General features: G+C 40.5%; 1 protein-coding gene across 3 annotated transcripts in view; it reads left to right on the forward strand.

The window, feature by feature from the left end:
* The window catches only part of casz1 (castor zinc finger 1), a 250,642-nt gene that overhangs the window by 111,675 nt on the left and 115,446 nt on the right, over positions 1-23,521 (forward strand). For 2 of the 3 annotated variants that reach the window (XM_064922913.1, XM_064922912.1), the window contains one exon: positions 20,425-20,477. The exons of the other annotated variant lie outside the window; for it this stretch is intronic. The gene's annotated coding sequence lies outside the window, so the exon portion shown is untranslated. The remainder of the gene's footprint in view (positions 1-20,424; positions 20,478-23,521) is intronic. 3 annotated transcript variants of the gene reach the window in all.

The following is a 23,521-nucleotide window of genomic DNA, read 5'->3' on the forward strand; positions in this document are numbered from 1 at the left end:
ACAATGTCTGGGAACACATACATTTTTTTGATCTCACGCTATGCTATATAGAGGGTTGAAAAAGGAACAGGCACATTTGGCAAAGTGCCAGATAACACCTTCTTATCTTGTATGAATTTGCTTCTAAATGATTTGTGAAGCATCTTTGAAGTGTTACTGAAGCCTTTAGTTGTTTGTTTATTGGGACCATTTCTTCTTATTACGTGTTTCCGAGAACTTGTTTATTCATTAATTCAAGCGATGATCACGTGTAACATTTATTATTATTATTATTATTATTATTATTATTATTATTATTATCTACTTTCAAAACACAAGAGCCACCCACATTCTTTGAAACCTCTGACATAATGTGTGAGTGTAAGTTTATGAGTCTGCAAGTGATTATATTCTCTCTTAAAGTGTACCCTGTACTTGAAAAGTAAATATAATCCCGGGATAGTTTGAAATGCCAAACAAAGTGGACGAGGGGGGAATATGTTGTTTGTCTGAAATCTTTGTGTGTCAGACACAACCGTGCTTTGTTTGCTGTGACTGTTGCCCATTCTAAAGGGAAATTCACATTGGTTGGTTCGATACGATTAAGGCACAGAGGCTGGTAATGGAAAGGCTGTGTATCGTGGGGTCTACATGGTTAGGGGCTAGACTTGTGAATAATTTGATTAGGTTGCAGGGGAATATATCTGGAGGATTATGTTAATGGCGTTGCCCCCATGCAGAATTCTTTTGAACTCTTCAGAACTCACATCTGCTGGGGTCGACAGCTAGACAGGACGGCTGCCTTCTTGTAGCCTAGTTCCTTTGCGTTCGAGGAAAGTGTTTAAAGGTCATTCCCAATACAAAGACTAGCTCTCTATTCTAAAGAACTTCCAATTTATTTTTTGTTGATGCCCATGCAATTATCATTTTATTTTAATCAACAATAGCTTAGCTTAGTAGAATGATTACCGTATCCTAATTAGCTGGTCTGTGACACTAATAACCTCTTCCTGTCATACACATTGAAATAGGTGTTGCCTGTACACTGTATTTTACGGTATATTTCACTCTCCCTCTCAGCCCTCTTGATTATGAGATTTTTCCCCAAGCCTTATTGGGTATATTTCTGGGTGTGGATATGTTTGTGTTCAGTACTATGGCAACCAAAGTCAAGGTGACCAAGACCATGTTGAACACATTAGATTACCAGAACACAGAGGCAGGAGACAATGCAGTCAGCACAAAATACAATTTATCTGGTGCCTGATTGTGGGGCTTTCGGAGACCATCCCCTGACTGGTTGTGGATTTATTGGCTTGGTGAGTCTGACTACCACACTCCCTAACATCCCCCTTAGCTGTGTGCAGGCGGATAGGGTGACAGCATGTTTATAGTGCATTTCTAGACAGGCGAAAAGGCACCTCAACAAGGGCTGTCAGGTGAATATTGTAATTTACAGAAAGCTGAGGCCCCTATCCACTCTGTGTGGTATCTGAAATGTTTGAAAAATATACAGTACCAGTCAAAAGTTTGGACACACCTACTAATTCCAGGGTTTGTCTTTATTTTTTACTATTTTCTACATTGTAGAATAATAGTGAAGACATCAAAACTATGAAATAACACAATCATGTAGTAAGCAAAAAGTGTTAAACAAATCAAAATATATTTTATATTTGAGATTCTTCAAAGTAGCTACCCTTTTCCTTGATGACAGCTGTGCACACTCTTGGCATTCTCTCAACCAGCTTCATTAGGTAGTCACCTGGAATGCATTTCAATTAACAGGTGTTCCTTGTTAAAAGTTAATTTGTGGAATTTCTTTCCTTCTTAATGTGCTTGAGCCAATCAGTTGTGTTGTGACATGGTAGGGGTGGTATACAGAAGATAGTTACTTTAAGGTCAGATAACCCAGAAAATTTTAAGAACTTTGAAGGTTTCTTCAAGTGCAGTCTCAAAAACCATCAAGCGCTATGATGAAACTGGCTCTCATGAGGACCGCCGCTGGAAAGGAAGACCCAGAGTTCCTCTGCTGCAGAGGATAAGTTCATTAGAGTTAACTGCACCTCAGAAATTGCAGCCCAAATATATGCATCACACAGTTCAAGTAACAGACACATCTCAACATATTCAGAGGAGACTGCGTAAATCAGGCCTTCATGGTCGAATTGCTTCATAGAAGCCACTACTAAAGGACACCAATAAGAAGATACTCACTTGGGCCAAGAAATACGAGCAATGGACATTAGACAGGTGGAAATCTGTCCTTTGGTCTGATGAGTACAAATTGGAGATTTTTGGTTCTAACAACCGTTTCTTTGTGAGACGCAGAGTAGGTGAACGGATGATCTCCGCATGTGTGGTTCCCACCGTGAAACATGGAGGTGGCACTATGATGGTGTGGGGTTGCTTTGCTGGTGACAATGTCTGTGATTTATTTACCATTCAAGGCATACTTCACCAACATGGCTACCACAACATTCTGCAGCAATACGCCATCCCATCTGGTTTGCCCTTAGTGGGACTATCATTTGTTTTTCAACAGGACAATGACCCAACACACCTCCAGGCTATGTAAGGGATATTTGACGAAGAAGGAGAGTGGTGGAGTGCTGCAGCAGATGACCTGGCCTCCACAATCATCCGACCTCAACCCAATTGAGATGGTTTGGGATGAGTTGGACCGCAGAGTGAAGGAAAAGCAGCCAACAAGTGCTCAGCATATGTGGGAATTCTGTTGGAAAAGCATTCCAGGTGATGCTGGTTGAGAGAATGCCAAGAGTTTGCAAAGCTTCTCAAGGCAGCAGGTGGCTACTTTGAAGAATTTCAAATATAAATTACATTGTGATTTGTTTAACACTATTTTGGTTACTACATGATTCCATATGTGTTATTTCTTAGTTTTGATGTCTTCACTATTATTCTACAATGTAGAAAATAGTAAACATATAGAAAACCCTTGAATGAGTTGGTGTGTCCAAACTTTTGACTGGTACTGTATGTGGTATACATGTGACAGCTAATCTGGCAGACACAAATTAACCTTAAGAACAAGTCATTGGATGGGCTGTCTTGAGACTTCACTTTAAAACTATTTATTGTCACTATTGTCATAATTGTGTGAGATGATTAGTGAATTTCAAATGTGGGTTGATCTCTAAGTATTTTAACTTTTCAATATATTTTAAACTTAGTCAAATGTGTACCATTTTCATACCATTACAACACCGCAACAAATCAAGTATAGGTGTTAAACGTTAACACCGCTTTATGATGTGTTGACTCCACAGTAACAAACAAAAAAGCAGAAGAATTTGCATAGTTTGCATATGTGTTTCTTTTTCAATGGCAACTGTGTTGGGAGCACTCTGGACCTATTTGATCAATTTCCAAAACAGCTGAATGCTCTAATTTTAGCAGCTGGTTTGAAATCTGGCATCACATTATGAGTGTTAAATAACACTCATAATGTATGCTCCCCCTGTGCTGGCCCTCAGAGATGAAGTATTGTGGGGAGGACTGTCTTCCAGAAACTGAAGCAGCTACACCAACACTGTAAAAAGAATCACATTGGCAGGCTGTGTATTTGCGGGATTCAGTCCTGCAAAACAAAACAGGGGGAAAATGAGAACGTTTTACAGTACAGTATGCTACATCATGTTTTGTTGAATCCATCTGTCTCTGTCTATATCTCTATCGGTTTCTCTCCCTATATCTCTGTCTACCTCTCCCTCTCTTTCTTTCTCTAGCTTTCTCTCTCTCTCTCTCTCTCTCTCTCTCCCTCACCCTCTCTGCTTCGATTGATATGTGAGATATGGCAACGTGACAACAGTGTCTCCTCTGGCTTAAACCTGCTCTCCCACCTTCCTCTTTAAGCTCTGAGAACTACTATAGCATTCAAGCTAAAATAAAGCCAAACTTCCTACTTTCCATGTCCTTGTTCTTTTCCAGGAATTCCCGAGAAGCAAACATGTATTTCTCCAACAGGAAGGATGACACAAAGGCGTACTGTAATTAAGTTCAAAAGATCTCTAATCTTCCCAGTTTTCACTTGTAAAACTAAAGCAATCAGTTGAGGAATCTAGAAGCAACCTCTTTTGTGGTTCTCTTGTGCTATTGAAATAGTCTGGATTGCCCTGGCTTGTGACCACTTGCTGAAGGGGTTGGGAGTGATTTAGAGGGGACAGCTGGATAACAGAGATTTTATTTATCTATTCTGAGCCCTTTCTTTTTTGCATGCAGATATCAGCTTGCAGTTGCTGTTTTCGCGTCTTTCTGGCATATTTGGGCAGATTGTGTGAAACTTGTGTGACTAAAGGGAGCAACAGCTGAGGGAAGATGTGTGTGTGAAGAAAGGAACAAAATGGAAAACTCCAGAAATCTTAACCAGAGGGCAAGTTGGACCTCTGGAGTTTCTGACTTCCTCCTTAAAATGTCAATGAGAAAAAGAGAAAATAGAGTGGAATATCTTAGTAGCAAGGGCAGTGCTTGAAGTGGAATGAATAAGGTGCTGGTAAGCCTCACTGAGCAAGGGCCAGGGACTGGTTGTTTTGTGTCGTTGCTTTCACCTCAGATTTGACAAAAACAAACATCCATCATAAACCTGTGATAGTTAAACATGAAAGCCATGTTGGATATGATACTTTTGTTGTGTTATATAGCGTATAGAGCTTTGTTTTCTTTAATAATGTTTAAAAAAGGCTTTATTGGCAGTTGCGTAACACAAAATAATTGTTTCTGCTTCAGCCCAGGTTGTTTGGGATAGTTCCCCAGTGCTTTGCATCTACTTCTCAGGCATGTGAATATTTGGCTGTGTTGTGCTGCCTGCTATGTGTGCAAGGGGAGATACAGAGGCATTATTACCCAGGAGAGGTCATAGGTCAAGCATTAAGCATACTGCCTGCTCAGAGCTTGGCATCAGAGATTTCACTCTATTGGCCCAGGAAATACTCCTGTGTATTGTCTAAATAATCAAGGAGTCCTTTGGTGGGGAACTTTCCAAAACTGATAAATTAACACAAGAAACTAAGATTAAAGGGGAGTATGGTTGCAAGGAGCCCAGAGTGTCAAATTGAAGATTTTTCCCTCTTAATCACAGTGACTGCTCATTGTATTTTCTACCTAACTATTCACTTGACTGGTTTTGCTTTGGGACAGAAATGCCCTGTTGTTGGTCACATACTGTTACCTTTAGTCTCATTTATGAAGCGTTTCATAACAATGTTTTTTGACCTTCTACATAGGAACAGTTTGTATTAACCTCATTCCTCCGAAAAATTGGGAAAACAATGGAACAGGCAGGAGCAGGAAGTCAGATCACACAGTATCAAAACGAGATTAGAAACTGAAGAAAAGGCTAAAAACAACACTGAAGGCAAGAAAACAAAAGTACTGGCACTGAAAATGAGAAACGGCGTTTCACTGAATGTAAGGACCCGCAAGTTATCAATGGTATGTATCAACAAAAAAATCCTACTTTGTCTTGATTAAAAGCACTAGACTGGACATGATCCAATAGCCTTAACCTTTTTGTTGTATATTACACAACTCTTGCTTTGTACTGCAAACCTACTCCACTGACATTTTCCATTAAATTTTGCCAAAAGTACACAGTAATGGCATGTACATATAATCAATTGCAGCCCCTTTTGACCTGCTGTGGCTTCTGAACAAATATGCCACACTCAGAGCCCCCCACCTCGCCTACTATTGGAATCTATGGAGAGGGACAAGGTTAGAGAGTGAATATTATCACACATACTCAAAATAACCCAGAATGCAGCCAGTGCCATATTAGGTAATGAATCTGCAATGGAAAAGCAAGTGAACGATACATTTATTGACAGGCCAGTGTTACAGTGGCTCTGAAGGACACCATAACCTACTGACTGACTGACGACACATACTGTGTCATGTAACTTTTAAACATATATCCTGTTGAGTTAGATGATATATGTTGTTTGGAAGGAGGGATTTAAAACACTTTTACTCAGAGTTTGATTGTATTAGTTAAGGTCAAATTACATGAGCTTGACTACTTATAAGAGAAACATAGAAAGGCGTCTTCGGTCATTGCCTGCGGCTTATCTAAACGCATCACCTGGTTCTGTAACTGAATAACATACCATGATATTGATAGCGAAGCACAGTGGAGTATTTAACACAAGTCTTTTCTCCCAATCCTTTGCCTCTATGTTATGTGTTAAAATCGTTTGGTGTGTAAAGTTGCATCCAACTATGGACACATTTTCAGTACATTTTCAGTCATTTTATAGATATGAACCATTATTCAGTCAGAGGCTACTTCTCTTAAGTCAAATAATTTGTTTGAATGAAGTTGTATTATTCCAAGTTGAACGAGTTACAAGCAAGTTAAAAGTTATATGAACGTCAGAACCAAACAAATGACTGGTGGGAGTCAGTTGACCATTATCACTCCTTCACTTCAACAACAGTAAAAAGCGGTCTGTTCTGTAACACATCTCACTTGTGTTTCATTCTATTTTGGGCCCAATTCTCCTTCTTTGAACAGAGGGCAGAAAGAAAATGCAGTGCGGGGGTTCAGCAGGGAGTGTGTGTGTGGGCTCAGGAGCGCTCCGGTTTAGGAAAAGTGACACTTTGCCTGGAAATACTCTCCAGAGCAGTTAGATAAGGAATTTAGTGGCTTTATCACAAATGCCACTGTTTAATTTAAAAGGGTGAGGCACTTAGGATCTGGCACCGGCCTTTCGGTCTAGTGATAAATTTGCAAGAAAGTGGAAATGATTGGAGCCCAGGGAGAAGCAGATTAGCAGGATACAAATATAGAAGTGACATTGTAGTGGGTATTAGTCAGGTGCTCCTCGGAACAAGTGGCTGCTTTCTGATAGGCCTGAGAGTGGGGCCTGCCCGTGGCTCTCGGCAGCTGGATTGATTGCGGGGCTAGATTGATTGGAGCAGTGAGGCATGGGCCGTTTGTGTTTCCCATAACTACACCCCACCACCAGCCCCTCTGCCTCTCTCTTTTTTTCTCCCTCGCTCTCTCCATAAGGTACATCTCTGCCTCTCTTTCTCTCCTCACCTCTTTCTCTCTCACTCCATTGACCCTCCCCCTCCCTCTCTTGTTCTCTTCCTCCCGCTCTTTTCATTCACTCCTTCCCTCTCTCCCTCCCTCCCTTTCTTTTCATATACTCACTCTCTCTCTTTTTTTTCAACAATTGGTGTGGCGTTCGTTTTGGCACTTTGGTGTAGTTTCCAGAAGTCCTGAACTGCAGTCCCTTGCCACTCTTTCTGTCAATGCTAGACCTGCTGTCTCTTTAGCCTCTATTGACTCCTTTTAACCTCATCCTATCTTCCACACATTTAAGCAGCTGCTTATCTTCCCTCACTCAGTTGCTCCACTCCTTCATGGAAAATGATCAAGTTCCTCTTATTTAGTAGCAAGGTAGATTTGACTAGATATAGGCTGTGCACACAAATAATTATTAAGATGTTTGGCTTAAGATGTCTCTCAAGAACATATGCCAACAAATTGGATTACAAGTCCGACGCTAAGAACAGTTCATGTCATTAAAAACAAACAATTTTCTCAGTTACCCGTCAGGAAATTAAAGACAAAGAATAATTATATATTTTTAAATTATGTTTTGTCTTATTTTTCTTTTAATTTCCCAACTCTCTCTCTCTCTCTCTCTCTCTAGTTAGAGTGAGAGAGAGAGAGATTCATCCACTGGCCTGAACTCCGTTGTTTCAGAGGGGGCCTCACAGAGGAGAATCAGTGACCCTACATGGGCGCCTTTCCTGCATAGACCAGCATGTCTAAAGGGAAACTGATAGGCTAGAGAAATATCTCCCACTTACAGAAAAGGGGGAGAGAGACTGGGAAGGGCAGACAGGACAGAACAGATATGGATTGGGTCACAAGGCTGCACAAGGTCTAACAAAGGAAATTAATATTCAAAGTACATTTGGTGTCACTTGAGTGGAAGGGCACGACCTAAACAGCTACCCCAAACCATTCCCAGTGTTGGTCAGGCATACATACTGTAAGCACTACATGGATATTTGTAAATGTGTACATATATCGACAAATGTTGTGGTCAGTGACTGCTATTTATAAACACTTGGATATCATAGTACAGTACAATCTGGAAAGAGGGTTATACCTAACCTAGAAACTTGAAGGGTTCTTCCTAGAACCCTCTGTAAAATAAAAGGTTCTACATAGGACCCTATGTAAAAGGTTCTACCCAGAACCTTTTCTAGAAGGTTCTTTCTATATAGAACTATTCGTGGAGTGTTCATCATGAGAGCATTCTGAATAGCCCAAAAAATTATTCCTCGGTTCTTTACAAATTATTATTATTAACCAAGTTGTGGAATGGGGATGTATAAGGTGTTATGCACAGCAGTTGTTATGTAAAGTATGTTAGGTATTAGGAACACTTAAAGGAATAGTTCACTCAAAATCTATTTTTGTATTTTGTTCATTAGTCCACTGTTAATACAATCCCCAACAAGTGTTCATGTCAACAGTCAAGTTTTCAAGAGCACTTTTAGCACAGGGCAAAAACTGTGATGCGTTTTGCACAAAAATCTCACAAATAATCAATGAACGTCTGTTCGTATTGCACATCCAAAAGAAGTTTAAGAATCCGTTTCTCCCATGTCAATAGAGTTATTATTTCACCTGGACGTCCCCTCTATCTGTATCAAATGGTGGACATGCGGTGGGAGTCGAGATACACTAAACATGCCCAGGGGGCTGCAGGGAAGCCGCTGTCTCGTTTTCTGGGGCAAACAAACACATACAGGGAGCAGACATGGCTGTCACTTCTCACATAGCTCCCTCTATCACCCCAGGGCAGGGGCAACCGCTGTAGTGTAATGATGCCACCTCCATACACACACACACACACACACTCACATGTTTGCACACGCACACGCGCACACACACAATCTTCATGCTGTACTTATCAGACACGTGCTTGCCGACCGTAGAAGTGCACTAAATCAAGATACTAAATCATATATACAAAATCTGATTTGTATATACTTTCTTTTCAAACTGGCCATGTGACCATCCCAGGATGAAAAGCAGATTTAAGACCATGGCCTCTTGCTCCATTTTTTACTTTACCAGATTGATCCGTGATTGACTGTGCTGGCGCCTAGCAGTAGTTTAACTTTACATGGCGAGGATGAGGTTTAGCAATTTTCAATAGTATTTCAAGATAGCCTTACTGCTGCTGTTTTTGGCAGACTAACAGCTGCCAGCAGCATTAGTGTACCAGCAGACACTTCTGAATGTTCCCCAGACCAGGCCTCATGTGTCACATGGACCTGTTCCAGCCTCCCCGAATGCCAGTTCACATTCAACAAGACTGGTTGAAAACGGTACATCTGCATCTCTGAGTCCATCACAAATGGCACCCTATTCCCTTTATAGTGCACTACTTTTGACCAGGACCCATAGGGCCATAAGCTTTGTCTCTTTTAGACTTGGAGGCTTTCAAGACTATCCAGTGAATGCAACCTTTTGCCCATTTTTAAAGCCCCTGTTTCTCTTTATTTCATCCCCTCACTCCGCCGTATTATATTGACAGGTCAAAGATAAGAAGTGTATTTCAATTACTGTAGAGCTTTTTTCAATTCTAGAACACTGTAGACCAAAGGGAATGAGGTATTTAACCCCACTCGCTCCTGCATTGACAACATTGCTTTGAATTCATTCGGATGTAAAATTAATTCTTGCAAATGTTCTCATTGGGACTTTCTGTTCATATTTGCATTGCTCGACATTCAAAATTGGAGAAAGATACAAATGATTGGGCTTGGCTCAGTAAATTCATTGTACTGAGAAAAACTGCAAAATGGACGGGGTTCAGTGGTTTTTAGGCCTTTTGAGGGTTTGTGTGTCAGGATTTATGTATTTAATTACACACTCATTCTCCTAATGTAAAAGGAAAAAGGGATAAAACACACACCCAAGCCTGTAAGCCCAGCTGCCCTTGCACTGAAAGTTGGCCACAGTCACAGTTTAGCTCCCCTTGAACTGGGCTAATACTTGTCTATTCTGATTAGGATTAGTATGTGTAGTAGGGACTCAGGGACCCAGGACTGGTAATCTAATAAATCAAGATAAAAAAACTCGGAGATTGGTTTACTGAGGGCTTGGATTTACTATTGGCCATCTCAGAGAGACAGGGATTAACACAGCATTTGGTGCTGCTACACAGGTCCAGGCCTGGACACAGGGAGAGAGACGGACAGACACAGGAGGGAGGGACAGAGAGGAAGGACAGAGAGGGGGAGAGAGGGAAGACGGGAGGGGGAGAAGGCCTGGCAAGGGCTTTATATTGCCGAATAGACGGGAAGTTTAACTCAGAGTGACAAGGTCAGGTTAGCCCTTGTACAAAAGGCTTTGTTCCATAGGCAGATTAAATGGCTCTTCGACAGTTTTTACACTTTTGGATCTTGTTGAACATGTTGGGAGTTAATCCTGTAGGTGATGGAAACCCAGTTGTCAGGGCGATGAGTGGAACCAGAGAGGTATAAAGGAGCAAGGTCCACATAGGGCGATATGAACAAGTACTTTACCCTTATTCTCAAATAACAATTGCAATCTGCATGAAAATTACGTTTTGGTTTTATACCACGTTGTGGTCTACATACTGGCTTGTCATGTCTTCCTTTTTGTAGATGAGGAACCGTGGGCCTACCTGCTATTGCATCCCACTCATACTCCAGGCACCTTAATGGCTGTTGAACAATCGAGACTTCACTGTAACTGACTGGATATTGTCTTGGTTGGCTAGTGGATTATCATTGATATGTATGAGATTAAAGGGATAGTTCACTTCGTTTTAGCTTTTGAAAGCACTGATAATTGATACAATCTGTTTCCACTAGGATCACAACATTCCAGACATTGAAAAAATAAACAACTAATGAACTTAAAAACGGTTTGGATGAAACAACAACACCCCACAGTGTAAATAAGATGACTAGCTAAGCTAATAACTAGTCTAATAAACTAAGTGATGTATCACTTTAAAGCTGGTCTGTAAATTGTTCAAAAATGGGTAGCAACAGTTGTTAGCTGTGAAAAAGTAGATGAATCGTATAAATGTAAGAACTAATATTAATAGTTCTGCCTTCATGCCAGGCTGAGAAATATGATCTATTTGTTTAAGTGGAGGCAATTTCTGTGAAGCTCGTCCTCTGGCAAGTGATTTTCTGTGAAACCCTGAATTAAAATAGTTTCCTGATATTTGAGCAACCTCTGTTAATAACTCGTTAATAACTCGCTAAGGTTAGCGTTTCACATTCATCAAATGCGGAAGAAAGGCGTATCTGTTTGCCTGACTTGTTAGCGAATATCAAACACAGTGAAGTCTCTTAAGATTCCACCAATAGAGGTAGAGAAACTTCAGTAAGACATCCCAGCTTGTCCAAAATAAGCCTTTTTTCTCTTTCTGAGGGAACTGTTAGCAATATCACTGGGCAATTAACAAGGAAACGAGAGAGAAATGGAGAAGCCAATTACTTCTACGAGTTAGCTAAAGGCCATTTTAAACTGTGTGCCCATGACATAATAATGTTTATGGTAAATATTATAGTCAGAGACGGCGAGTGCTTGGCGTGAGAGGGAGGGAAAAAAAGGCATCAATCTCGGATCGAGAATAATTTATTAAGATCTGAGATGCGGCAATTACGTGGAAAGGACCAAAAAGAAAAAAAAAAGAGCCAACTATCCAGGAACCGCATACATGATTGCAATCTTGATTAAATCCCCCTGGATCTAATGAGTTGATTTTCTGCTGTTAATATTGCATTGGCTTATGATGGATTCGTTAAGATAATGGAACGAAGCTAAAATATAAATGACTCCCTGTCAAGGAGCAGATTTTCGTCATTTTCCGTCTGACACCTCCGCCGTGGGGATTTGGCGGGGCCTTTTTGTGTTTAGAACCATCAGGATCTAGAATACTAATTTTTCATGTGCAGACGACTCTAACAAAGCTTCCTGCTTCACCCTCTGTTCTCTCTAAATACCTCCTCTCAAGGTAGGAAGAAAGGAAACAGGATCCAACTTGCCTCTTACCAGCACTATATCCTCTGTGTTCACCAATGATACTGTATCTCACACAAAATCAGAACCATACACCAAAATATTTAATATGATCCTTTTTTGCATCTGTTTTCCAACTACAGTGCCTTCAGAAAGTATTCATACCCCTTGAATTATTACACATTTGGTTTGTTACAGCCTGAATTCAAAATGGATTCAATTGATTTTACAGACATACCAAAGACGACTCAAAGCTGTAATCGCCACCAAAGGTGTGTATACAAAGAATTGACTCAGGGGTGTGAATACTTATGTAAATTAGATATTTCTGTATAACATGTTCTATCAAGTAGCTAAAATGTCAAAAAACACGTTTTCACTTTGTCATTATGGGGTATTGTGTGTAGATAAGTGTGGGGGGGGGGTCAAGGGGTGTGAATACTTTCTGAAGGCACTGTATTATATGACACACAGAATACAAAGATCCATTCTTTAGAAAAATGCAATGAATCTGGCAAAACATGTAAGCAATGAAGTTTTTGTATTGACCTGTGTTTTTGAGATTAATTAATAATGTGGCCTCTCCTTTGGTGCTTGCCAGACCAGCTGAGCCAGTCTCGCTCTCAGTTTAAATGGTCTGTCACTTAGGTCAACGAGAGGAGTGAAATGTTCAGTGCATAGCATATTGATCCCATATTACACATGAGTAACAACAGAACATGGATAATTTTGCTCTCAAGTATGGAGGAAAGCTTATGCAAAAAGCATTAATAATCACAGAGGGGGGATACTAGACTGTGAATAAGTAGATATCACATACCATCATTTGTCGTGGCTGGGTGAGAATCATACACCAAAAAGAAGTCAGTGTTACACTTGACTTGGCTGTGATATGTAGCATTCATAAAACCTTTATATGCATGACATACAGAGTCATAATGCCCTGCATATGTTTATATGCTATGCCCTACATATGTTTATGCAGCATTGACATAAAACATTATAACACCCACTCCATAAGAACTGTTATAAAGCACACTTCATAAGAAAAATATATGTTATAACAGAGACATTGACATATAGGTTTTCAGCAGAGACAAAGTAGTGTGCTTCTAAAAGTTATGGAGTGTGTGTTATGTTTCATGTCAATGCATTGGTACAGAGTATATGACCATATGTAGGGAATTAGGAGTCTTTATGTCATGCATATAAAGACTTTTTGAACGCTACATATCACCACTCTAAGTAAAGTGTTACCAGAGTCAATGTTGTTAGGTTTACCTTGCTAGCAAGATCTACATTTCTGGGGACGTTTTTATATCAGACAATATACCACTGGTATGACGCAAAATGACTTGTTTACTGTTCTAATTACGTTGGTAACCAGTTTATAATAGCAATAAAACACCTCAAGGGTTTGTGGTATATGGTCAATATACCATGGCTAAGAGCTGTTCTTAGACACAACGCAATGCGGAGTGCCTGGATACAGCCCATAGCCGTGGTATATTGACCATATACCACAAACCCTTGAGGTGCTTTATTGCTATTATAAACTGGTTATCAACGTAATTAGAACAGTGAACAAGTCGTTTTGCGTCATACCAGTGGTATATTGTCTGATATAAAAACGTCTTTCAGCCAATCAGCATCCAGGAGCCAAACTACCCGGTTTATAATAGCAAATGGATCTTTCAGTATGGATTCATGTTCTATAACGTTGTACAACAAGTGTGTTGGATGAGTATCACAAAGGCCATATGAACTAAAAGCATGATCATTCCAAAAATAAAATACTGTGCGGTTATAAATGTTGTTCAATTCAATCTACCAACCACATCACTGGCTTTTTTAAAATCATCATCTTAATCACTATTGTCGTCAAGTTTCATGCTTGGCCTGACCCTTCTTTTGTGGCGATTATAATATTGTTCTCCTTTTTCCGTGCAATATTACCAGGGAAACCGTCTGATTGGGCCTTTCTTCTGCGTGTCACTTTTTTTGTCCTTTAACATGGTTTTCCCAAAAAGTTTTTTTTTAATCAATCAATTTGGAGGCAGAAAATAGGCTTTGTCACGGCCAGGCCCAGGGTCGTGTGATGCTTGCTTTGGCCAGTGACAGGTCCTCAAAAGGGATAAAAATGAATATTTTGTGGGGGAAACTGGGGTTTCCATGGCGCCGGCACTTGTTGCACATTGCTCACCATTCCACAGTCCTGCATGCTTTCAAAGGGAGGGACAACAAAAATTAGTCGAGGAGCGGACGGCTGGGTATGGCTGAACTGTAGATGTAGCTGCCCCTGAGCCCCCGCTCGCTCCTCTCCTAGGAGAATAGGAGGGAGAAGTGACAGCCCAAAAAAGGGGGCCTACTAGGTGTTGTCAAATGTGCATGAGCAGTGTTAATAAGTAAATGTTCAATTTCTCATTGTGCCGCGGCCATTCAAAAAGTCACTTGGGAAGGACCACGTAGCATTAGACAGAGCAGGAGAAACTGAGGAGAGGGTCATTTGTTGAGAAGGTTATTCTTACAGTATGCAGCTTCTGGTTTGTGTAATTAGCGATTGCTTGTGTTTGGGCTGGGGTCATGTAAACTGTACGTTTCTAAGTTTATGTGTGAGAAATGGAACCAGGAAACAAAGACAATAGTTTGGCAATCATTGCAACAAAGAGGATTGTTATCTTAAGTGGTTCAGCTCAGTGGAATGACTGTGTGTTCCTGATTTTTATGTTCGATTTGTAAACCCACACACACTCAGGTACAATATATAAGCTTGACTTGTTCACAGACTTAATGTTTTAAAAGAAAAAATATTTTAAATCTTTTATGGAGATTTGGTTTGCATTAGGTGTGTTCATGACATTAACATAACATGCACTCTGGGTGTGTGTGCACTGGTATACTTCACTCTCGGATTCATTGGAGCTATTTTTGTACAAAGTAATCTTATAGCAAGAATGTTGTTGACCGTGATTACCGCTCGCTCCTCCTTCGGTTCCTCTTACAATTATGTATTCTTCTGTGTTTGGGAAATGGCTTCATGAGGTCAAGGTTTTTGCGTGTCAGGACTCCTTTAAACAATTTGCTATAATTTCCATAACATCACCACCACCCACAATAACAAACAAGGTTATACGCTTTGTAATCGAAATAGCATTCATTCCCATGTCATGGTGAAAGACCAGATCTGTACACATTTAGATAAATGTAGTAAGATAGTAAAATGCTGTTTAAGTGCCTTTACTCACTAATCAATATATTCTCCTTTGCTCAACCAATTCAATAAGCGAAAGGTTGCATCTGCATGTTATTTTATACTGTCAGCTGTTATGACGCTGATCCTTTCAAAAGAAAGGCCTCGCTATCATTTGAAAACCTATTTTTTTTTGTCTCTGAGATTCTCCACAGTATGCTGTCAGTCTGTCGGAAAGGTTTAGAGAGAGCCAGGATATGCTCCTTGATGGGATTTTATCATGCTAGGCATGCCCTGTTTCCTGATGAATATATTAAAATTATTACTGTGCAAACAGAGTTTCTAATTACTGACCTGCTTGCCATTGTACTGCGCCTTCTTTATGGTCCCCCCCCCTTCCATGCCTTGTTTATTTATCTGCACCAGTGAATACAGAATAGTCTGTGCAATGTAATTTCCATCCACATGAAAATGCTTTTGAAAATGCCAATCTCGCCTATTATACAGTGTAATTACTCGTCTGCTTTTCACATCTTCAGCCAGTAGGGAGATTGTTGGAGAGGGAGAAACAACATCTTGGTGGGGCTTCACTTCTGTTGCTTTCATAGAAGAATGTACTGTTGTTTTTCTTGAGGCCAAGGACAATGTTTGTCAAATGTAATTAACGTGCTATTGATAGTGTAATTTAGTGTAGTGCCTACTGGTTACAATACTGCCTGTGGAGCACAGTGTTGTATGAGGAATACCTTCAAGTCATAAAAATATATCCTTTTTGTTAACTCAGCGACAGTAGATACAGTATGTATACAAACGTATGTGGACAACCCTACAAATGAGTGGATTTGGTTATTTCAGCCACACCTGTTGCTGACGGATGTATAAAATTGAGCACACAGCCATGCAGTCTCCATAGACAGACATTGTCAATAGAATGGGCTTACTGAAGAGCTCAGTGACTTTCAATGTAGCACCGTCATAGGATGTCAAATTTCTGCCCTGCTTGAGCTGCACCGGTCAACTGTAAACGCTGTTATTGTGAAGTGGAAACTTCTAGGAGCAACAACATCTCAGCTGTGAAGTGGTAGGCCACGCAAGCTCACAGAATGGGACCGTGAGTGCTGATGTGCATAAACTCGTAAAAATCATCTGTCCTCGGTTGCAACACTCACTACCAAGTTTCAAACTGCCTCTGGAAGCAACGTCAGCACAATAACTGTTAGTCTGGAGCTTTATAAAATAGGTTTCCATGGCCGAGCAGCCGCACACAAGCCTAAGATCACCATGGGCAATGCCAAGCGTCGGCTGGAGTGGTGTAAAGCTCACCGCCATTGGACACTGGAGCAGTGGAAATGCGTTCTCTGGAGTGATGAATCACGTTTCACCATCTGGCAGTCCGACGGACGAATCTGGGTTTGGCGGATGCCAGGAGAATGCTACCAGCCCCAATGCATAGTGCCAACTGTAAAGTTAGGTGAAGGAGTAATAATGGTCTGGGGCTGTTTGTCATGGTTCGGGCAAGGTCCCTTAGTTCCAGTGAAGGGAAATCTTAACGCTAAAGCATACAATGACATTCTAGACAATTCTGTGCTTCCAACTTTGTGGCAACAGTTTGGGGAAGGCCCTTTCCTGTTTCAACATGACACTGCCCCTGTGCACAAAGCGAGGTCCATACAGAAATGGTTTGTCAAGATCGATGTGGAAGAACTTGACTGGCCTGCACAGTGCCCTGACCTCAACCCCATCAAACACCTTTGGGATGAATTGGAATGCCAACTGCGAGCCAGGTCTAATCACTCAACATCAGTGCCAACCTCACAAATGCTCATGTGGCTGAATGGAAGCAAGTCCCCGCAGAAATCTTCCAAAGCCTACTGGAAAGCCTTCCCAGAAGAGTGGAGGCTGTTATAGCAGCAGGGGGGGACCAACTCCATATTATTGCCCATGATTTTGAAATGAGGGTTCAACAAGTAGGTGTCCACATCCTTTTTGTCATGTAGTGTATAGTGTATGACTAATATGTGGTGTTGGGACAACCTTGTCACATTCCTGTGTTTTAGACGTCTTCTGTACCTTGCGTTTGGTGTGGTTCAGCAGGTTTTTCTACTTACAACGCCAAAACCTTATGTTTCAAGTTCTGTTTCATTGTTACTGCCATCCTGACATCTCACACTAGTTTTCACTCTGTTAGCCTGTATCTTATACTGTAGGGCTATGTGTGGTATAAAGGTGTCACCTATTTACCGGGCGCATTCTGTCCGTGACCCCGCCGTGGAAAAGGGCAACCCTGTTGTTTACTCGTCTGTCTGAGATGTTGCACAGGGGTTTGATCAGGGGAGTTGATAGGAGCTGCAATTTAAAAAGAGGACACTGCAGCCCTGAACAAAAACAATTAAAGGAAAATGAAAGACGTCCCCCAAGGGTTGAAAATAGAAAATTAGCAACATGCATGCTGGAATCCACAGCCCCCCCTTGCCCACCCCTCCCTTTCCAAACTTACTGGGCCTGCATTGTTATGTATGATCAGATCTGCCAGTTCCTCCTCTAAGCTCCTTGTCACATTTTGACTTAATGAAGTGCAACTTAGAAGGGAATTGGGTTCATCATGCTAGTCGCACGATGCTCCCTTGTTGTAGCAAACAGGAGCGGCATGGGACTGAAGCGCTACAGTGCGAGTCGTTATCATTCTGGTCAGTCTGTTTAACACAAAATTAAACAAAGAACTAATTAGTGCCTTATGAATTAATAACTGCACTGTTGCCGAGTAGAAGTTAGGTTGCTGAGGGGAGATAGAAAATAAGTAGGAAGATCAGGTTAGAATTATTATTGCGTTTTGGCCTCACTTGTGCTCTCAAGGTTAGGAAACTTTGTTGAGAAGTTGCAGTGACTCAACTGGTTCTGCCTATGTACGTTTCTGTCTTTGCCAATGGCTGGGTACTATACAGTTCAGTGGGCTTTGAATGTCATTCATGAAGTATAGCCAACTGTATGCTTAAATACACATATTCATATTTCTAAATATTTTTTGTTATAGGCATTATATGGCTGGGTCATAATCCTTGTTTTACGTTTATAGCAGGATTTTCCAGAAACTTCTGGATTTTCTAGAAATTCGCACCCTTCAAACCCTTGCTTAAAGTGTCTCTTCTGTATAACGTTTTGACCTTACCATGTCTCACATCTACAATGTTGCACCATGTCATTTGAAATGTTTTGCACCTGTATCATATGACTGTTGCCATAAGGGAAAGAGATCACGGTTGACCTAATTTCACATTCTCCATGAATGTGTTGAGCAGGCCTTGGCTAACTAGACCTTCAATGTTATTGGCAAATAAATTCACACCCTTCAATCTGATTGTGGGATTACTGATTCTAAGTAAATTATCATTGGCAAGCTGTGCTGAAATATTCACAAAACTGGTTAACCGGATATCGCACCTGCTCCCCACTGTTGAATTGAAGATGTCAACTGTTAAACCATTTCCCCATCCCCCTCCCTCTTTTTATCTCTACATTCTGACTCAGTGTAAAGGGCCATTCAGCTGAGGTACACCTTCCTTGGTAACACTTTAAATGAAGGGTACCGACATAAACACATTCATAATCCATATATAATTCGTTCATAAGAAAAGCGATGATTAAAATATTCAGTTGTCCACAGTCATTTTAACATGCTTATGTACTGCTTAAGAATGCTGTATGCATGGGTTATGACTGAGCTATGAAGTCCTTATGTAGGTACCCTTCAATTAGTCTTAACATTTATTTTTAATTTGCCCATCAGAGATGTGCACAGAATGGACCTTCAAATATATATATTTCTTTATATGTACAGTACCAGTCAAAAGTTTGGAAACACCTACTCATCCAAGGGTTTTCCTTTATTGCTACTATTGTTATATTGTAGAATAATAGTGAAGACATCAAAACTATGAAATAACACATATGGAATCATGTAGTAACCAAAAAAGTGTTAAACAAATCAACATTTATTTTATATTTGAGATTCTTCAAAGTAGCCACCCTTTGCCTTGATTACAGCTTTGCACAATCTTGGCATTCTCTCAACCAGCTTCATTAGGTAGTCACCTGGAATGCATTTCAATTAACCGGTGTTCCTTTCTTTCCTTCTTAATGTGTTTGAGCCAATCAGTTGTGTTGTGACATGGTAGGGGTGGTATACAGAAGATAGCCCTATTTGGTAAAAGACCAAGTCCATATTATGGCAAGTACAGCTCAAATAAGCAAAGATAAATGACAGTCCATCATTACTTTAAGACATGAAGGTCAGACAATCCGGAAAATATCAAGAACTTTCTTCAAGTGCAGTCGCAAAAGCGCTATGATGAAACTCACTCTCATGAGGACTTTAGACTGGTGGAAATCTGTCCAAATTTGAGATTTTTGGTTCCAACCGCCGTGTCTTTGTGAGACGCAGAGTAGGTGAACGGATGATCTCCGCATGTGTGGTTCCCACTGTGAAGCATGGAGGAGGAGGTGTGATGGTATGGGGGTGCTTTGCTGGTGACACTGTCAGTGATTTATTTAGAATTCAAGGCACACTTAACCAGCATGGTTACCTCAGCATTCTGCAGCAATACATCCTCCCATCTGGTTTGCGCTTAGTGGGACTGTTTTTCATCAGGACAATGACCCAACACACCTCCAGGCTGTGTAAGGGCTATTTGACCAAGATGGAGAGTGATGGAGTATTGCATTAGATGACCTGGCCTCCACAATCACCCGACCTCAACCCAATTGAGATGATTTGGGATGAGTTGGACTGTGGAGTGAAGGAAAAGCAGCCAACATGTGCTCAGCATATGTGGGAACTCCTTCAAGACTGTTGGAAAAGTATTCCAGGTGATGCTGGTTGAGAGAATGCCAAGAGTGTGCAAAGCTGTCATCAAGGCAAAGGGTGGCTACTTTGAAGGATCTCAAATATAAAATATATTTAGATTTGTTTAACACATTTTTGGTTACTACATGATTCCATATGTGTCATTTCATAGTTTTGATGTTTTCTCTACAATGTAGATGTTTAATCTACAATGTAGAAAATAGTAAAAATAAAGAGAAACCCTTGAATAAGTAGGTGTTACCAAACTTTTGACTGGTAGTGTATATGTAGATACTGTAATAGATGATTGTTGGGCTTTAATGTTACCCCATCACACACACACCTCTCTCCCCTCTTTCTTAGATGAAGTAAGTCTATATGGAGTGACTTGGTCCCATGCTGGAAGAGAAAACGAGGTAGGACAAATATACCGCATGACTGATTACTGCCACCACATTCTCCCCTGTTCATATCTACAACAATATCAAGCATCTTCATTAATCACCATGGATCAATGTGTCTGGGGTTGTAAAAATTGACAAATTACTTATTAGAATCCCACCGTTTTATTTTCCAGCTGATTAACTCACAGTGATGTCGTACACTGTACATATGCCCTGATGTATCGGTTTTTCGAGGAGACATTCACAGCATGAAATGGCTGGGGCTATGATCATATATGCAGTCAGTGTTCTTCTGCTCTTGGTACCATGTAATATGGTGCAGACAGAGCTATTACCTGTGAGTGTACCCTTATATGACCCTTTCCAGGTAGTGCTAGAGCTGGAAACATAGTTGGATAAGGACACTCCACCCGTAAATGTTTGACTTAAAAGAAATACATAAGGCTACATACAGTAAAAGGTACATTAGTGATCATCTCTTAGTGATGGGGCTTAATCAAGTCAAGAGAACGAGACATACTTGAAGCCCTGTCATACGAGGATACATAACATCTGCATTGTAATGACATAACAGATGCCATACGCAGTTGTGTCCTCTTGTGAAAACGGACTTATGTTATGACACATGTTATGTTATGGCATTGCTCTGACACAAACCATTGTTTAGGTTCATTAATTGTCATTGCTATAAGTTGACATAAGATGCAAAGACTCTTTAGGATAGAAGGTCATTACTAAGAGATTGTTATGTGAGCTACATTATGAATTTTCATGAAACAACATTTACATAACAAACATTCAAAGTATGCAGTGTGTCACTTGTCACTTGCAAGGTTGGTTGTCATAATGACAATAGTTTTCGTTTGCCTGGTTTTGGGCGTTTTAGGGGTAAATTGTAACTAAGCATGCTAAAATATTACATGCAGGTTACCTACTTAAGGACTTCATAAGACATTCATATCCCATACCTACAGCATTCATAGCAGTACATAAGCATTTCGTACAACTTATCACAGCAACTGCAAGTTGATGTTGTTATTCATTTTTGCGGTTGTTGAATATACTGCTTATGAATGTGATATGTGCAGGTTATGAATGTTTTATGTAGCCCTTATGTCAAGTGTTACCCCATAATCTCCCAGACATAATTTTCTAATGGTTCCATTGAATGTCATTCACTAATTACTAGTAATTACTCCAACCATTAGATGCAGAAGGGTAAATACAGATGACTTTTGCCACCATTAGTAGTCATTATGTTGTTATAAACCTTTGAGTCAATTTACAACCTTTTAACCAAGAAATAAGAGCCATCGTATTAAATAGTTGTCCCTAACTTGTACGCCATTGTCAGAAACTCACAATACTATCTAACCAATAAAAAAACAAGCTTGTACAAGTTGATTGTTCAGAGGACATTAATGACTTGTGACTTGTAGAAACTGGGTTGCTTTTTTTTCTGAAACAAAACCTTCTGTGCTAATGATGTTAGCTGGTAGAGCACAATGCTGATGTAGGAGTCTGTCATGAGGATGCACAGCACAGCCCTTGCCCCTGGCTTCCTAGTCAAGAGGGATCTGTACATTCAGAAGTGACACCGTGGGCTGTCTCATGTCAAAGTGAGGACCCTTAATGTCACCGGGGGGTGGCATGCCTGTGAATTAAGACGGGGCTGCACCACACTTCTTTGTCTTGGTGGCGTCAGTCAAAGAGTGGAGGGAAGAGACACTCTCGGCATCAATCAGGGCCCAAATACGTCTCCAGATTGATGTTACTTTAATTAATCCATATTAATGGATGCACCAACTAGAGACATTATAATTGTAACTTCTCGGACTATATAACACCTTCATAACCACTGAGTACACATTCATGAAGTCTTATAGGGCCTTGACGCATAGCCTACGAGAACCTGTATCTTTCAACTTACAGGATATACTAGGTGTAAAGTGAATGTTAGTAACACAGGTTGAGACTCGGACAAGCCATGGTGTCTTTCAATTTACGGGAATGTTAGTAGGGCTGTCAAACGAGAAAAAAATGTTTACCCAAATGTAAGATGTTTCAAGTAAAAAACACATCTCATTGGGTTGTAGGTTTATATATGTGTGTGTGTATATTTTGATTATAGGGGAAGAAAACACAAAATAAACTATATTCCGAGACAATAACAACAGATCAGCCAGGTCTGAGATCATTTAAAATATAATAGAGCTATTATATCGAGCTTAGGCTACTTATCCATTTTCTTCAACATGAATTAGTCACAAGCTGCAACGAGAATTGGGATCATTTGCATAAATATTTTGACCTGATAACTGCAACAAAAACAGTAGCTAAATGGAATGGATGTCCTCTTCTGATTAAAATCATTGTGGGAAATTAGAGTTTAAACTAGAGGCATTCAGCCATGGCATTCTAAACATTCTCGTTTGCTTAGATAACTAGCTAAAGTTAGCATAACTAACTAGCTACTTCTGTGCAAATGAAGTGTTTGCCATTATCTAAAGAAACGCCTGGGAATGTGTTCATGGTTGAACCTTCTGTAAGTTTTCCTTCAAGATTGTTGCTCAAAACTGTGCGCATAGTGGATGTTTTAGCACCACAGTGAGACAGACCGCTCTACAGCTGCTGTCTTTCGGGAAGCTTTTTTCTTAATTTCTCTGCCGATTTGGAAAGGTTGATTAGCCTGGGAGACTGTAATATGAAGGGGAGGATGATTTCCTTCTCTCCAATACGCAGGGTGCTTTGGGAGGCCCAGTGAAGCAAGTGTGTGCCAACTACAGCAGCCCTCGCATCCTGACCCGACTCTCCCCTCGCCTTCAACCTGAATAGCTGGAGTATAGTTAGCTTAATTGGGTTTTGATATATTTAATTCAGCTAATCAGAAAGCCCAACTGGCTCCAACATCGGGCCTGCATGCCTTTCCCCCCTTCCACAAAGCTCCCAGAGAACTGGGGTGGAGGAGAAGACTCCCAGACTGGATTCCCCCTCTCTCTTAAACAGTGGGAGGAAAATTAAACTGGCAAATTTGTTTTCATTGGTTCTGGGGCTTC

This window comes from Oncorhynchus masou, chromosome 18 (genome assembly GCF_036934945.1).
Source record: "Oncorhynchus masou masou isolate Uvic2021 chromosome 18, UVic_Omas_1.1, whole genome shotgun sequence".
Classification (NCBI taxonomy): Eukaryota; Metazoa; Chordata; class Actinopteri; order Salmoniformes; family Salmonidae; genus Oncorhynchus; species Oncorhynchus masou.